General features: G+C 36.7%; 1 long non-coding RNA gene across 1 annotated transcript in view; it reads left to right on the plus strand.

Annotated features, from left to right (window-relative positions):
* The window catches only part of LOC103791511 (uncharacterized), a 112,627-nt gene extending 97,361 nt beyond the window's left edge, over window positions 1-15,266 (plus strand). The window contains exon 6 of the long non-coding RNA XR_004740112.2: window positions 13,805-15,266. This is a non-coding gene — a long non-coding RNA (uncharacterized LOC103791511). The remainder of the gene's footprint in view (window positions 1-13,804) is intronic.
* Window positions 15,267-16,378: the final 1,112 nt, after the last annotated feature.

Here is a 16,378-nt window from a genome sequence, read left to right on the forward strand (position 1 = left end):
TGAGACACAGAGAAGTTAAGTAACCTGTCCAAGGTAACACAGCTAGTAAGTAGCAGAGCAGGATTTAAACATGGGTCTCTGAATTTACAGTCAGAACGTTTAACTACTGTCCAGGCACCAGAAGTTTTATGATCCTTCTCTTACTGTATTCCAATTCCTTTATTATCTACGTTTTAAAATCTTGACCTGTGAAACTGAAGACAAGTCAACCAGTGGAGCAAGGGGCATTCACTATGATATTCCCTTGCTATTCTCTCACTATATGATTAGGGGCCACATCTGTAATCAGGTAGTCATTAGCAATAATGAATGCATAGCATGTCAGTACAGTTGTTTGAAGTGAATTTCATATTTTAGCTCATTTAATTCTCATAACACCCCTACGAGATCGGCATTCTTATCTCCCTTTGCAGATAAGAAAACAACACAGATAAGAAACAAGCCCGAGACTACCCAGCTGTTATATTAAGTAGCACAGTCAGGGTTCAAATCCAGGCAGTTTAAATCCAGAGTTCATGTATTTAATCACTCCACATACTGTCTCTTTAGTTTCAATTTGTTTTTTTTTAAAGCTACATCTTTACATAACAATTTTGATAACTAATTCAAAATTAGTTTAGTTTACCTAAAGACTAAGATCTGTTTCATTCCTCTTGCCTCAATTTCTTTTACAAGCTTCGATGATTTAATAAATAAATAAATAAATAATTTTTGAGACAGAGTCTTACATTGTCACCCAGGCTGGAATGCAGTGGCGTGATCTCGGCTTACTGCAAACTCCGTGGCAGTTCTCCGGCCTCAGCATCCTTAGTAGCTGGTATTATAGGCATGCACCACCAGACCCAGCTAATTTTTTTGGTATTTTTAGTAGAGATGAGGTTTCACCATGTTGGCCGGGCCAGTCTTGAACTCCTGACCTCAAATGATCCGCCCACCTCGGCCTCCCAAAGTGCTGGGATTACAGGCATAAGCCATTGGGCTTGGTCCTGCTTGGATGATTTAGATTGGGATAATGAAGTTATTCATTGTATTACATGATTTTGTGTTTTCTCTTACGCCTCATGAAATCATTTTGCTTATTAGGTACCTATTTATCAAGTATATACTGGATAAAAATATGTGAGTCCTTACTTGCCATAGGCACAGAGGAATATTTAAATTTAGCTTAAATATTGTTTAAAAAAATCCACTCCTGATTCCATTTGAAACAATTCTAAAAGGATATTCCATGTATCTTCTGCCTTACAAACATAGAAATATTGTTATCCCTTGATCCATGCATACCATTCTGTACTAGTGGGTTGCTGTAAGGACCAAAGAAGCTTTCCTCATAAAACTTTTGTGCTCACAAATGAACTCATTGATGTCATATAGGCAATTCTAAAAAAAAAACAAAAACACTTAAAACTAGATTTTAGAGAGCAAATAGTTTATTGACTTTTATTCTAGGAAAACAATTACCAAAATGATTTTTGGGAATAATCTAGAAACTAGGTCAGGAAGTCCTTTCTGCAAAGCTATGGTGACATTGTCAAAATGGAGAAAGTGTCCATGAAATAAATCTGGGCTAATCTGTATTGATGGTGTCCACCCAGTAAAAGTGCCAGTCCCCGAAGCCCAGAGTCAGAGGATGGGTAAGCCTGGGAAAACTGTCTGTCTTTTAGATGTGGCAAACACCAACATTTTAAAAGGAATCTTAGTCAATGAAACCAGAAGTGATATACAATAGTTTTACTTCCCCTTACGACTTCCTGTGACAAACAGAATGAACATGATTGCTGTCATACTGAGAGTTCTCCTTAATGTTAAAATGGAAAGGAAATAAAGTGGTTATTTAACAAATTACATGAAGTTTATACTTATGATGCTGTTCTATTGGATCATCTTTTTTCTGTTTCTTATGTTATTTAGATTTGGAAATCTTTCAGTTTTTGAAATTAATCCTTATTATGTTATTTTATGATCAGCAAAATGGAGAGCCACATGTAAAAATTCATCTTAAAGTCACTGAAATATTCTTTAAATTTATACAATTTGAAAATATAGCAGAATATGCTAGCATCACTTAGGGTATTTGTTTACGATTATAACATTTCCTTCAGTCTTTATTTATATATATATTTATTGTTTGTTCCTTTGCCTTTCCTGCCTGAAAACCCTCCAGTCTTTAAGTAAATTGAAACTTCTGATGAACTTTTTACATGAAAATAATGTTCACTGAGTACTTCTTTGATTTTAGCATTTTAAATGCCTTTCATTTAAAAAGCATTCAGAATTAAGTATATAGAAAAACTGGTAGATATACATAGTGACTACATTTACATTCTAATAATTTTCAGGATGCAAAAGTAATTATATATATTATACTGGTAGATTTATTTCCTCATGGTAAGAGGAGTCATAATACAGACAGCTTTAATTTATCATAACCTTGAGAATTCTTTGGGATGTATGTTATACATGAACTAATGAATAACTAAATATACTCTAGTCATAGTCTTTCATTCCGTGAACACAGAGTTTAGGAAACATTCTCTGTAGGAATATGAATCACAAAGCAGAAAGATTTTTTTGCTAGCTACTTGTATCCCCATAGTGATAGTAGGTATTAAGCTGAAGCTAGAAGGGGATTCCATACTTTCATATGGTCTTCAAATAATTTTAAACCAACTAAATTCTTTTCAGGGTTGAATTTCATGTGTTGTAATAACCCTAGGCTCTTTTCTGAATCTTGTTATCACAGGATATGTGATTTTAGAAGTGTTTTTATTTAAGTCATAAAATAAAATGTACCCCTGCTATAGCATGGATATTCCATGACTTTGGATTTAACATGAGCCAGTCTTCTCGCAGCTAACACCATTGTTAGGATGGGGTTCTTGCAGAATCACAAAAGGTGAGAGCTATATTTTATACAAAATCTGTTACTCTTTCTAGAAGAAAGGGTTTGCTAGTTCATAGTGAATTTCAGGAGAGTAGGATCTATTAGATCCCATTAACTCTAATTTAGTGATTAGTGATAAACTGACAGGTTCTTCATAGACTTGAAATTGTAGGCTGTGCCTGTACTAAAAAACAAAGTCAAGCTTATTTGAAGATTTGATACATATGAGTACAGTTCTATTCTGAGTTAATGACTCAAGTCTCCGTTTAAGTTGGTAAGCATGTCAGTTTGGTGTATATGTAATCTTTTTAAAATAAGATTTATAGCAATATTCCATCAATACTAGTTAACCAATTTTTCCAGAATGACCACAAAGGGTTGGAATAAAGTTGAATGTAAATATATTCATTCATTAATCTACTCTCTCAATCATTCATTCATTTATTTATAAACAAACATTTGCTGCTTTCTTAGTATGTGTTAAGCCCTGTGCTAGTCTCTAAAACACATTGGTAGGTAAAAAATAAAAAATGCTAAAAAACTAAATAAACATGTTTGATTCTTGCTCCCATGAAGCTTCAGACAAGTGGAGGAGCCAGACATTCATCATATCATCATACTCATGAAAGAATAACTATAAACAGATATGTTTTTATGGAAAGCTATTTGCTACTCATTATAACAGAGCAAGCAGGCTTTGTCTAGGGGTGAGGTAGAGGTGCTAGGGAAGACTGCAAAAGGTTGAGTATGGTGGTGTATGAGGGAGTGTCCCATTTGTAGAAGAAAAAGCCTTTGGAACTGCCCCAGGTGGGAGGAAGATGCTGAGGGGAGAAACAGAAATAAAGGAAGAGTTGAAGTTGTTTAGACAGGTATGGGGAAAGAGGTACAGGATGAATCAAGGGCCAAACCACCCAAGGATTTTTTAGTCCATTTATCAACATAGATATTTATCCTAAGAAAAAGTGGCAATTGTGGAAATATCTTGAGAAAAGAAGTGTAGTAAGTTTAATGGTGGCTCCCATAAAGCTATGTCCATGTCCTAACCCTTGGAACCTGTGAATGTAATTTCATTTGGGAAAACAGCATTTGTAGACATAATTAAGTGAAGGATCTTGTGATGGAGTTATCCTGTATTATCCCAGTGGCCCCTAAATCCAATGGCATGTCTTTATAAGGGACAAAAGAGAAGGAGCTCAAAGGAGAGGGCTATGTGAAGATGGAGGCAGAGATAGGAGTGAATAGCCACAGTAAAGGAATGGCGACAGCCATCAGAGGATGAGAGAGGCAAGGAACAGATTGTCTCCTAGAGCCTCTGGAAGAAACGCAATGCTGCAGACACCTTTATTTCAGACTCTGACCTCCAGAATTATAGGAAAGTAAATTCTTGTTGTCTTAAGCTATTGAGTTTGTGGTGATTTGTTATGGTGGCCTTAAGAAATGAAAAGGGGTGGTGACCCAAACAGCCTTCTGTTATCATGGCCCTTTCAGCTGCAGCATGTGGAGATCTGATCATGTCAAGTCAGAGAGGACTCAGAGGGGCCAGGGAATAGATTTTTCACTGTAGTTGAGACAAGAGCTTGGTAACTTGCTTGGTCTAGAGGGATGGTAGTGGAAATAGATTGAAGAACTAGTTAGGAAAGTTGAGAGTACTTGTTGATGGACTGTTTGCCCATGTAAGGTAAAGAGGCAAATGTCAGTTTTAAGATTCACCTTTTCTTATTTTTGGCAGAAAAGTTGGCATTGTATTCATTCAAGGAGTATTTATTACCTTCCTAATATGTGTCTGGCACTGTCTTAGTTCTGTTGACAGTGGCAAATAAAACAGGGGTCATATCTTTTCAGAGATTATAGTAAGGAAAGAAATGAGGATAAATTGTTATTTGTGGATGTTTATATGCAACCAAATAGAAAAAGTTAGTAATAATGACATTGACTTAGTTTACACTGGACCCAGAGTAGTCATCACATCATGCTTATGCCATATATAGCCGGCCAGGAAGACGTCATGAGACAAAGGATATATTGTAATGTAATGGCTTTTTAAAAAGTAATCCCCAACACAATCTTCTTATGTTGGGATGAAATGAGAACATATATAGTAAGATGTCATGGTAATACTCTTATATCTAAACGAAATACCCATAATTGTTTTTTCCCTCTGTTTAAATGAAGGGATTAGACAAACCAATTCCCTAAGGTCCATTTTAGCTAAAAAAACAAACAAACAAAACAAAACAAACAGAAAAAAAAACCCAACTATTTATTTTTACCACGTTATTCTTTTTTACCATAAGTTCGTTGTCAAGATCTGATGTTTAAAAAGAATTTATCAGGTGTAAATTAAGGATAAGCAATGAATTTATAAATAGATCTTAATTTAAAGAAGGTGTAAATATTCATTTTTTCAGAAATGGCTCCTAGATAAGAATTAAATTTTTTTCTCCTGAAATATCGTCATTCCATGAGTTGGGGATTTCAATGTGTTTCTGGTCTTTACTTTAGATTTCGTGTATTCTTTGTGCCATTTTAGCATTTTGGAGAAAGATAGGAGTAGTGAACATTTAATTGTAATTTGTAGGGATCTGAGTCTAGTTTCAGGTGTCATCTCTCATGACTTCATTTCTTTAATCTCATTCCATCAATCTCTTGTTGGATAGCTTTCAATTGGTTTTTTTAACTTGAGCCAAATTAAAAAGTTGAGCTGACTTGGCCACACTCTATAGGATTTTCCTGAACAGTGGCAGGACCTGAATGTAGGTATTCACTCTGTAAAGTGTATAAGATTCTAACACTGGGGGATTCCACAGGATGTAGAGTGGAGCTCACCACTAGAGGCTGATGACCTTAGATATGAATCCTGCTCTGCTACTCACACGTTATCATCTGACATCTGCTTTTTTTGTTTTTGTTTTTAAATCTGTAAAATACATATTTTGTAGACTCACTTTAGGGTTGGCAAATCTGTTTATAAAGTATTTATCGTAGTTCTTTTACTGTAGTAGGGGTATAAATTACTATTGTTATTGCAAAAGTGTTAGGAAGTCATCTGACATCTCTATAAAACAGTTGCCATTGTATATGGCATTTAATTAAACGCTCCGGATTGAGACTGGATCGCTCACTTCATTTGAGGAGATAGACTGTAGCTGCTCCAAAGGAGAATGTGAAAAATTTAAGAGAATGTAAAAAGGTGAAGATCTTCAGGATTTTCAAATAGGCTAACTTGGCTCTATTCAAATATGCTTAGGGAATGGAAAATCATATTGTGCTTAGAATAGCACATTACTAAAACATCTGTATGCCATCATACATATCTGTTAACTTTATGATGCTTATTTCAAATCTAATTTCCTTGTCATTTCCTATATAAGGGAACAACGTATTCACTCAAGCTATTGACTTCCTAGATGTTCTGTGGGTGCTTTTGAAAGCTGCATTTAATGCTTTCCTTTCATAAGAGTATGACTTAATAAAGTATTATTTACTTACCCAATGACTAAACACTAACTTAGCACAACTGAAGAAAAACCTTACCAGATTGCTCCAGAATGACCATGTAGTTCAGTAAAAGATCCATTTATTTTAAACTGTGTTTGAAAAACACCTAGTTTCATATTTTCTCACATTTTATCTGAGAAGTGCACAGTGTTTATTTGTAAAGTGGGAAATGAATTTTAATATTGCACCTCTTACTGCTGTGGGGTTTAGTGTTGACTTCATATCATTAAATGCATGGATGAATTAGTGTATTTATTTGCATGTATGATATATCTGTATTTCAAAGCAAACATTTCAAAGGATCACTAAAATATGTATGTAAAGTTTGTATTTGCCTCCTAGTAATGTTCATAGAGAGGGTATGCACTACACAGATCTAGTTTTATAAGAAAAAATTGGACTGTTTGGAACTCCATTACTCAATTTTCATGGGCATATATGGAGGTAGACTTACATATGCAAATTTTGCAAGTATTTATGACATAATTTTAAAATCTGACAGTAAACGGGTAAAATCAAATTCTACCCAGAGGTGACTTAATATTGGTCAAAACAGTGTTTTTGCTCTTCTGTATTTATAACACAGAACCAAGACACACAGGGCCAAGCATAGTTTGTCAGACAGTTACACACATTTCATTTTAAAATAAGGGTGCTTTACAGTAATTAATTTGAAACTGAGGACATATTGGAAATAGTGCCAGGGGGTGGTATGCCATTTTGGTTATCCATAAATGTAAACTCCTTTAATTATGCACAACATGGCTTAATATTTTTTACACTGTTTTCCGCAGATTTTCGTTCTTACTTTTAATTTTATTACAAATAGATTTTAATCAGTTTTAAACATACAAAAGCCTCATTTTACCTTGATATATGTATATCTGATTCCCATGGAAGTTAATGGGGGTTATGATACAGAGGAGAGTACACCCATACCTCCAAAACAAATTTAGAACAATTTAAAATGCCCTGGAGTAATAAAGAGCTAGTTGGAGGGGTCAAGAAGAGGGTAAATATATGTTTTAAAGATGATTTTCTTGAAAACTCTTGTGGCTTTTTCCAAGCCCAAGGGAGGGATAGATGGGTGTGAACAGAAAAAAAGAATAAACTAACAGTTATGCCTAGGGTAAAAGTGTAAATTACAGCTTACCTTGGCAGAAAGCATGTGCACGGTAACATTTTTTATGAGTGCTATTTGTAGTTCCAAGAGCTATGTAACCATTGTTTACTCCTTAGAATGCCCTTGTGAGGTGTGTGTTTCCTACAATTAGCCTCATGTGACAATGACATGGAGACACGTTTATCATTCGGTTTTCAGGAACTGATATTTTAAGTGATCTACCAAGCTACCATCAATATGCCCTGTGCATATGAGAAAGCCTCTAGTTAATGTGGGTTAGGAACTTTCTTTAAATACTGTAGAGACAGCATTTGGATTGGATTTTGTGAGGAATCATTCTCTTGCAGTATCTAAGAGACATGGAACACATTTGTTGCCATGTACCATGCCTGCCTTTCCATTTTTCCACCTCATTCCCTTCTTTCCCACAGTCAGCCTTGTTATTAGTTATCAAGTTGCCAGGAAAATACATGCTTAGAACTCAAATCTTGAATGCTATTTAAATGTTAGCCATCTTACCCTCTCCTTAAAAACCATTAGAAAATATTAATTCAACTGGTGAAACCAAATACAAATTTTTACCCTCACTCCTCTGAGGCACCATAACAAAAGTAACCTAATGCCAACACCAGTTGGGTGATATAATATACCACCCATGCGACTTGGCAATAAAAACCATTGAAGTAAAATCACAACACCTGGCTTCCAGTTCAATGCTTCTCAACTCCAACTGCCTAGTAGAAATATCTGGTGAGCTTTCAAAACATACAGATGCCAGAGATACCCTCTTTCCCCAAAAGTCTGATTTACCTGTTTTGAAGTAAGCATCAGACATCAGTATTTTCACAAGCTCTTTAGATCAGTCCACTGTTCTATTTTCCATTTTACAACTTCTAGCTTTTGTGAATTCCGTTTAAGAACTCAAACTCTCTTAAGCTTCTATTCTTGCATCTCTGAAATTGGGGTAATATATACCTAGCCTGTTCTTCTCATACCATCTTGAAAATCAAATGGAGCATTGATTTTAAAACTTGTGAAAACTATGGCATGATGTACAAACATAAGATATGCTTGTGATGGTCAGGTTAGCTTTCTTATAATATAAAGGAGTAAAATTTGAAGGAGACTTCTTGGAAAGAAATCTCAAGTTTTCCTTAACTTTCCACAGTGGTTTCTTGGTAAAACTTCAGTCTGTTTTTACCTCAAGTATATATTGTGCACCTGTTGTGTGTAATGTACGCTAAGGGATATCTGCCAACTCAGTGGTTAGAATAGATAGTAGAGTAGGAAGTGGTGTGTGTTTTTGTGTGTGTGTATAAAAGTTAGTCCATATATGGGATATCTGGGAAAACTCTAGATAGATTTAAAGAATGGATTGTGAGAAACAGCTATAAAAAGGTAATTGGCCAAAGCATATCATAATTTATTCATTCACCCAATAAATACTTTTTTGAGGGTGTGCCAGCCCTTCTGCCAAGACATAGAAAGAGATTACATTGTCAGTGTCCTCAAAGAATCTCCACAGACAATTTATAATGACAGACAAATAAACCAACACTTATAATACAGAGACATGAGGGCTGCAGTTGAAGGTCTTTCAGTATCATGAAGAAGTCTGTAGGAGAGAAGTTAGGAGAGAGGTGAAGAGGCTGGGAATGTGGTCAGGTGAGGCTTACAAAAAGACATAAAGTGTGAATGAACTGAGTCTTGAGGGACACTTGGAAGGAGGTCAGACTGACGATGGGGATGGGACTTCCAGGAAAAAAAAAGAAGTGCTAGAAAAGAAATGAGAGAATGTGGTCCATTCAGGAAAGCGTATAAAGCACATGTGAGGGTACACTTGGGAACTGGTGGTGGATGAGGGAGGAGAGAGGTAGCCAGTGGGCAAACACAAATGGATTTATAATTTATTCTTAAGGCCATGAGGATACATTTCATTTTATATAGGGGAGGAGCAGATTGGCCAGCTTTTTGGGAAATTCAGTCCCATAACCATGTTGGAGGAAGGAGTATGGACTGGGTGAGAGACCCAAACAGCTCACCACTGATACAGTTTTAGGCCAAAAATGAAAAAAGACTGAACAAAGACAGTGGCAGAAAGGAGTTATTAACTGTTTGGAGCCACTTAGATGAGTTGAATGAATTAAAATTAAGTGACAGACTAATAATAATAACATTAAACTTTTTCTAAATAAAACCAACACGTGGAAAACAGGTTGTTAGGATGGGACTGTGATGGGCTCAATAATATCTATGTCCCAATCTCTGGAACCTGTGAATATGTGACCTTATATGGTAAAAGTGACTTCACAAATATGATACATTAATTATCCTGGATTATCTGGTGGGTCCAATGTAATCATAAGTGTTCTTATAAGAAAGCAACAAGAGGAGCAGAGTCATTGGTAGTTGTGACAATGGAAGCAAGAAGCTGAAGTGATGTGAGGAAGGAATCCAAGCTAAGAAGTGTGAGTGGCTGCTTCTAGAAGCTGAAAAAGGTAAAAGGTAGGAAGACAGATTCTACCTGTATTCAAAACCTCCAGAAGAAAAACACCCTTACCAATAGCATGTCATTTTCTTCCAGCATCAGTAATGAGGTGCCATTCTCATTTATATTTCGCTTAAACTTCTATTCTTTCATACTGGAAGTTTTTACAAAACTATCTTGAAATCTTGGTGTTCAGAAATTTTGGAAAAAATGTCCAGTTGCAGACCTTTTAAAAACTCATTCTGCTTATCATGTTGTGGTACATCTGATCTAGAGATGACCCTTCTCCACGTCTGAATATTTTGTTCTAATTGTTTTTTGATTATTTCTCTTCCTTTCTTTAAAAAATTGTTTTCAGACTTACTTAGTTGTATGAATATTAGACCTCCTAAAGTAACTCTCTGTATTTCTTAAGTTTTTCTTATATTTATCAACTATTTTCTATTGTACTTTTTGTAATGTACTCTCAACTTGGTTCTGTTTTTTAAATTAAGTTCTTTATTTCAAATATCATATTATAAATTTCTAAAACTTCTTTATTTTTCTTCCCATCTTTTCCATAGTTGCATGTTTTTGTTTTATACATGTGTTATCTCAATCTCCCTGAAGTTTTTAAAAAAATATTTTCTTCTATTTACTAAATATTATCTTGTTCCAGATTAGCATGCAGGAGCCTTATCAGGAAGTATCCTTGGGATCAACACCTGAGGAAGGGAAGAGAAGTAAAGGATTCACGATTGAGCCGAGGGAAAAGTTGAGTTGCAATGCAATCTCGGTGGAGTTTTCATCCAAACTTTAGGGAGTTCTGAAGCTGAGATTGTGAAGCAGGTTCACTGTGCTCTGATTACTAATTTATCTCTGTCCGGTGACAGAGAACATATTCATGTGCGGCAAGTTACATGTAGCAAGTTTATTACTTACAGATAGGCAGCAAGGGACAACAGAAGCCTAGGATTCATTATGAGTTGGTCTGCCAAAGCTCAGAAAGCTACTTGGGCTGCAAGGAGATCCCCTGCATCATAGCTCAGGGAGCCTGGGAAGCAGCCCACCCTAGGTCTCAGGATCACATGATCACTGGGCTAAAGTGTTGAAGGACGTCCTGTTCTAGTAGAAGATAGGGACAGAGCCCAGGCTCTTCTGGACAGCTTCTCTCCACACCCATCTCAGAAAGTGGCATTCCAGCACATTCTATAGTTACTCTTAAGCAAGAAATAGGGGAGAACAGAGCTAATCCACAGCCACCTAGAGAACTATCCTGCAGGGATGACTCTTCAGTGTTTCTCCACATTGGCAAAAAGAGGCCGGGACATTTTATATCCATGTTTATCAATCACTGGATATGGTAGCCATCAGGAAGGAGTATGATCTTGGATAAGGTGGCTATCTTCAGCCAATGCAATTCCCTTATGGCTTTCTGAAGACAGCTCTCCCAGCAACTGGAGAATAAGTCAGTTTCTGAAGAGGGTTCTGTGTGGTTCATCTCAACATCCATCACATCTCTGCTTTTTGTTTTGTAAAGTTTGTCAGATTCTAATTGTTCAGTTTTTTTCTCTCTTTGATGCTATAATTTTTTCCTCAAATGTTTGGCGACTTTAGGTGTTCATTTACATGTATGCCTGAGGGTCTGGGGAATTAATATGACTGACTCCCTATTTGTTTTCCCTAATAAGGCTCTTTCCTGAGTGGAAGGAGATCCCCTGCATGCCCCATTTGCATCACAGCTCAGGGACCCTGGGAAGCAGCCCACCGTAGGTCTGTGTGTGGTGGGCACACAGACTGGCAGGACTCACTTTCAGATGCTCAGGCAGGAAAGACTCTGACAGTCCCAAATGCCAGAATGTGAACAGCCTTATCTGGGGATGCTACTATCTCTGTTATTATCCGGGGGTGCTACTATCTCTGTTATTATCCCAGATGATTTCAACATCTCTTTGGAAGTTAATTATCTGATTTAAAGCACAGAACGTGGGGCAAATTCTAATTCTGTATGCCATATGAATCTGTGTGGGAGAGGCAGGAATGGGGTTCCTGAACAAGGAGCTGTCCATATTCCAATATTTCCCAAACTTGTTTCCTATAAAAATCACATGGAACCCTTGCTAAAAATCCAACTTCCTGGGTCATATTGCCAGACTCACTGAACTAGAGTCCTCAGGGATAAATTTAGAGATTCTGTCTGTTTAACAAGAACTCCAGGTTAATCTTGTGATCAGTTGAGGTTTGTAACACTGTCTGTGGACAGTCTTTCAATCAGTCACCTTCCTTACCCACCCCCAATCTTTGTACCTGTTCCTTTGGCATCTCTCTGTGGCTTCACGGCCAGGAATAGTGCTTTTCTTTCTGTTAGCGCTTTCTCCTATGTTTGTTTGAAATGGAGGCTCCCACTTTTGTTTGCCTATAAATATGGTAGCTTCTACCTGCTGCTCATGTTACAGAAAGTCATCAGCCTCTCTGGTCTTCTTGTTCTCAGCACTGTTATAAATTTACTCCCTTTTGTATTTCTTTTTCAATGAGTTTTTAGTAAAGAAAGAAGGTAAACATGTGCAGTCAAAATACCCTCTTGAATCAAAACTCAATAATTACACTTTGGAAAAATCTCCTGAGCTAGGCTATTGCTAATGTGCAATATAACAGACTGGATATGGGGATAAGGGAGGCAGGGCAGCCTTGGATAATACTCAACTGTCTGGTTTTAGAAATTGGGCAAATTTTTATGTATTTCACTAAAAAGAACAGAGAGGGGAAGGAACCATTTTGCTGGGGAAAGATAAGGAATTTAGTTTTTCACAAGTCCAGTTTGATATGAAGGCTTAGGGAAAAGATCTGATCGGGAAACCTATCTCTGTGAGTTGTTCATTCATTCATTTATTCATCAATTGACATTAGTAAAGCACCTGTTGAAGAGGCATATATTAAATGCCATGACATGGAACCAGAAATAGCTTATAGAGGATAGAAACAAATAACCAAACAAGTACATAAAATGTGATACAAGAAATGATACAGGAGGTTCAGATGCTATGCGAACTCACAGGAGAGGCACCAAACCTAGACCTGGTGATCTGGGAGGGAGCTGACATCTAGGCTGAGACTTACAAGACGAACTGGATGAGTCTGGCAAAAGAAAACTACAGAGGAAAGTTATTTGAGGAAGAATGAAGAGTCAGTAGGAAAGCTGAGATCCAAAACAGAATACCATTAGAAATTTCTGTACAACCAGTTTGTTGTAGAAAGGAAGGCAAGAGAGGCCAGAAAGGAATGCAAGGATGAGGTGACGTAGGACCTTATGCAATCGGAAGCCACTGGAGAGTTTTCTATAATCATCCTAAATGTGAATTTGAAACCTTGGCAATGGATGATGTCACCCAATGATTCCCCAGCTTTGGTCTGTATTAGAATCACCAAGAAACTTGTTAAAAATGCATCTACTATGTATAGCATCGTGTAAAGCCCTTTACATATGTTATCTCTTAAACCTCACCATCTCAGAAAGTGGGTGATGTTTATTTCCCAGGGTCACAAAGTTATTAAATACCGAAATTGAAATATGAACCCAAGCAATCTGGCTGCAAAGTCTCTGTCCTTTCTCCTGTACCATGTTGCCTCAAATACAAGCATTGAATAAAATAGACCCCTGCATTTCACAGAGAACACATAACGAGAATTGAGAATTTAAGAATTCTCAGGTTCACAGTGCCACCACAGGAAACAATTTACTCTCTTCCATACCTAGAGATTTTAACTCAGGAGAGTGGAAATGGGCCTAGGAGTCTGGATTTTTGCAAGCATTAACGATGTTGTTTTGTTGCAGATGGTCCCCTGACCCTGCTTGGAGTAATTTGAGAATGGAGTAGAGGTTGAGGATGAAAACTTAGAAGAGAATAATCCATGAAAATGAGAAGAAATGGTGGAAGAAATAGGAGGTAAACTTCAAGAGTATTGCTGTGGAATAGGAGAGAATTTGAAGAAAGATCAATAATATATAACATGCAATCAGCAAGACAAATTAGATCAGAGCTAGAAAGTGTCATTGGGCATGGTTATCAGTTCACTGGTAAGACTGAGAACTTTCCCTCCATATTTCCCTCTTAAGAAGATCTATTACTTCTTATTGTTGGTACTTCATCTAACTATGTCTAGAGATATTTACATTTTCCTCATATTTCTCCCTGTCCCATAGAAATAGTTAAAAATTTGATTTTGAGAAGGTCATTTTGGTCATGCATGGTGGCTCATGCTGGTAATCCCATCACTTTGGGAGGCCAAGGTGGGTGAATCACTTGAGGTCAGGAGTTCAAAACCAGCCTGTTTCAGTATGAAATCTGTCTCTATTACAAGTACAAAAATTAGCTGGGCATGGTGGTGTGCACCTGCAGTCCCAGCTTCTCGGGAGGTTGCTTGAGCTTGGGAGACAGAAGTTGCCTGAGCCAAGATCAGATCACAGCACTTCAGCCTGTTCGACAAAGTGAGACCCCATCTCAAAAAAAAAAAAAAAAAAGAAAGAAAGAAAGTCATTTCTCCATAGCTTACCTTCATAGGCATTGAATTTAAAACACCGGATGGCTATGAATGGCAGACTCACAAGTTTCTTACAAATGCTCGACATACTATAGGATTTGACTCTTTCAATATGGAAAGCTTAATTTGTTTCAACAAATGCTGCTCATTGATAAAGTCAGTAAAATACTTTGTACTGAAAATGCTACCACCCATGATAATTGAACTTGAAAAGAAGAATTGAACTACAACTTAAGAAAACCTCTGTGCCTATATTTAAATGTAAGCAAACAAAATTCTCAAAATTCTAGTTTAAGCTGGAGGTAGTTAATTCATTGTCGTGGATTATTTAAATGCTTTCAAAATAAAAATAAACAGACTCTGCTTTGAAGTCATGCCGGCTTTGCAGGCACCAATGGTAAGTGATATCAGCATCTTTTCAACATGCTGAAATGTACATATCTGATTCCTGTTGGCTTTTACTGAGTTTGAGTCTCACAGCACAGAAGCTTAATCAAAACTAGTGCTAAAATTTCCACATAACTGACTGTCAATTATAGATGTTTATATTGTAATCTCTAGCAGCTCCAATTTCTTCCTGTAATGTAAAGCATTTATTCTAAACTGAATTCTAAACCTAATTAACTCTTCTTCAGACATTGTCTTATTCTTATATTAACTAATGTATTTATCTTAAATTAGAGGTCCAGTTTGACAGTCCTGGAGATCACTTGGAAATGTTATGATAATAAAAATAAATAACAATTGAGCATCTATGTTTGGCTTTGTGTTACGGTCTTTACATATACTGTCTTCTTTAAGCCTTATAATTTTGGAAAGTGAGTGATATTTATATTCCCAAGGTTATATAGCTGGTAAGTGCCAAGACTGAGACTTGAACTGAATCTGGCTGTAAAGTCCCTGCCCTCACTCCTGCACTATGGTGTGCCCATAAAGAAGCGTTGTATAAGATAGGCCCTTAAATTTCACCAAAGCTGGAGAAGAGGTCTTTGAGAATTCTAAGATTCACAATACCACCATAGAAAACTATTTACCCAAGTCGTTTCCTAAGTTAATTCAATAACTTGCTGACTCTTCTGCAGACCAACCTCAACTTCTACTAAATTCAAATCTATACCTGACATCATAGACTGCATATTGTAGGCCATTGAGTTCATTCTCTGTCATCTGCTTAATTCATTCAACAAATGTTGAGCATCTGATCAATAAGACAAGATCCTTGTCTTTATGGAGTCTTTAGTGGGGGAAAACTGTGAATGATAAGTCTGTAACGAACAAGAGTCTAGTAGGATTCTTTGTGGTTTTCATATACATGTAAATGTGGTTGAGCTTATACAGGTCACTCAAACAAGTAAGACATCTTTTAGGATGTGAAAATGGGATAATGTAGGAGGTTCCTAGACTAAGAGACTTCTTGGGAAGGCCCAAGAGCAACCATCCTAAACACGTGGAAGGACCAGGGGAAAGCGTTGTTGAAAGACATGAAGTCATGTCAAGGAAATATAGTACTATGAATTTTGAGATACTGAGGAAATAACATTTGTACTGCTAGGTTTCTTTGACTTACATATTCCTGTCAGATAAGCGTTAGAGTACCCTGACAATCACTGGACATTTGAAACTGAGGTACGATTTCAAACCTTTCCAGGAAAAGGGTGAGTAATAGCAGTTCTGGAATGCTTCGGATAACCTTCCTATCCTCATCTCCCAGTACCATTTTAGCTTTCTGAACTCTTGTAAAGAGTTTGAGTGTTTGCAACTTTTTATATCAAATTTTGTAAAGAAGGAGGGAAATGTATACTTTTATGATTATTGCTATTAAAAACCAAGCAAAAATAATAATTTGTAGTCCATTGCTCTTATTACT

The sequence above is a fragment of the Callithrix jacchus genome, chromosome 2, assembly GCF_049354715.1.
Source record: "Callithrix jacchus isolate 240 chromosome 2, calJac240_pri, whole genome shotgun sequence".
Taxonomy (NCBI): Eukaryota; Metazoa; Chordata; class Mammalia; order Primates; family Cebidae; genus Callithrix; species Callithrix jacchus.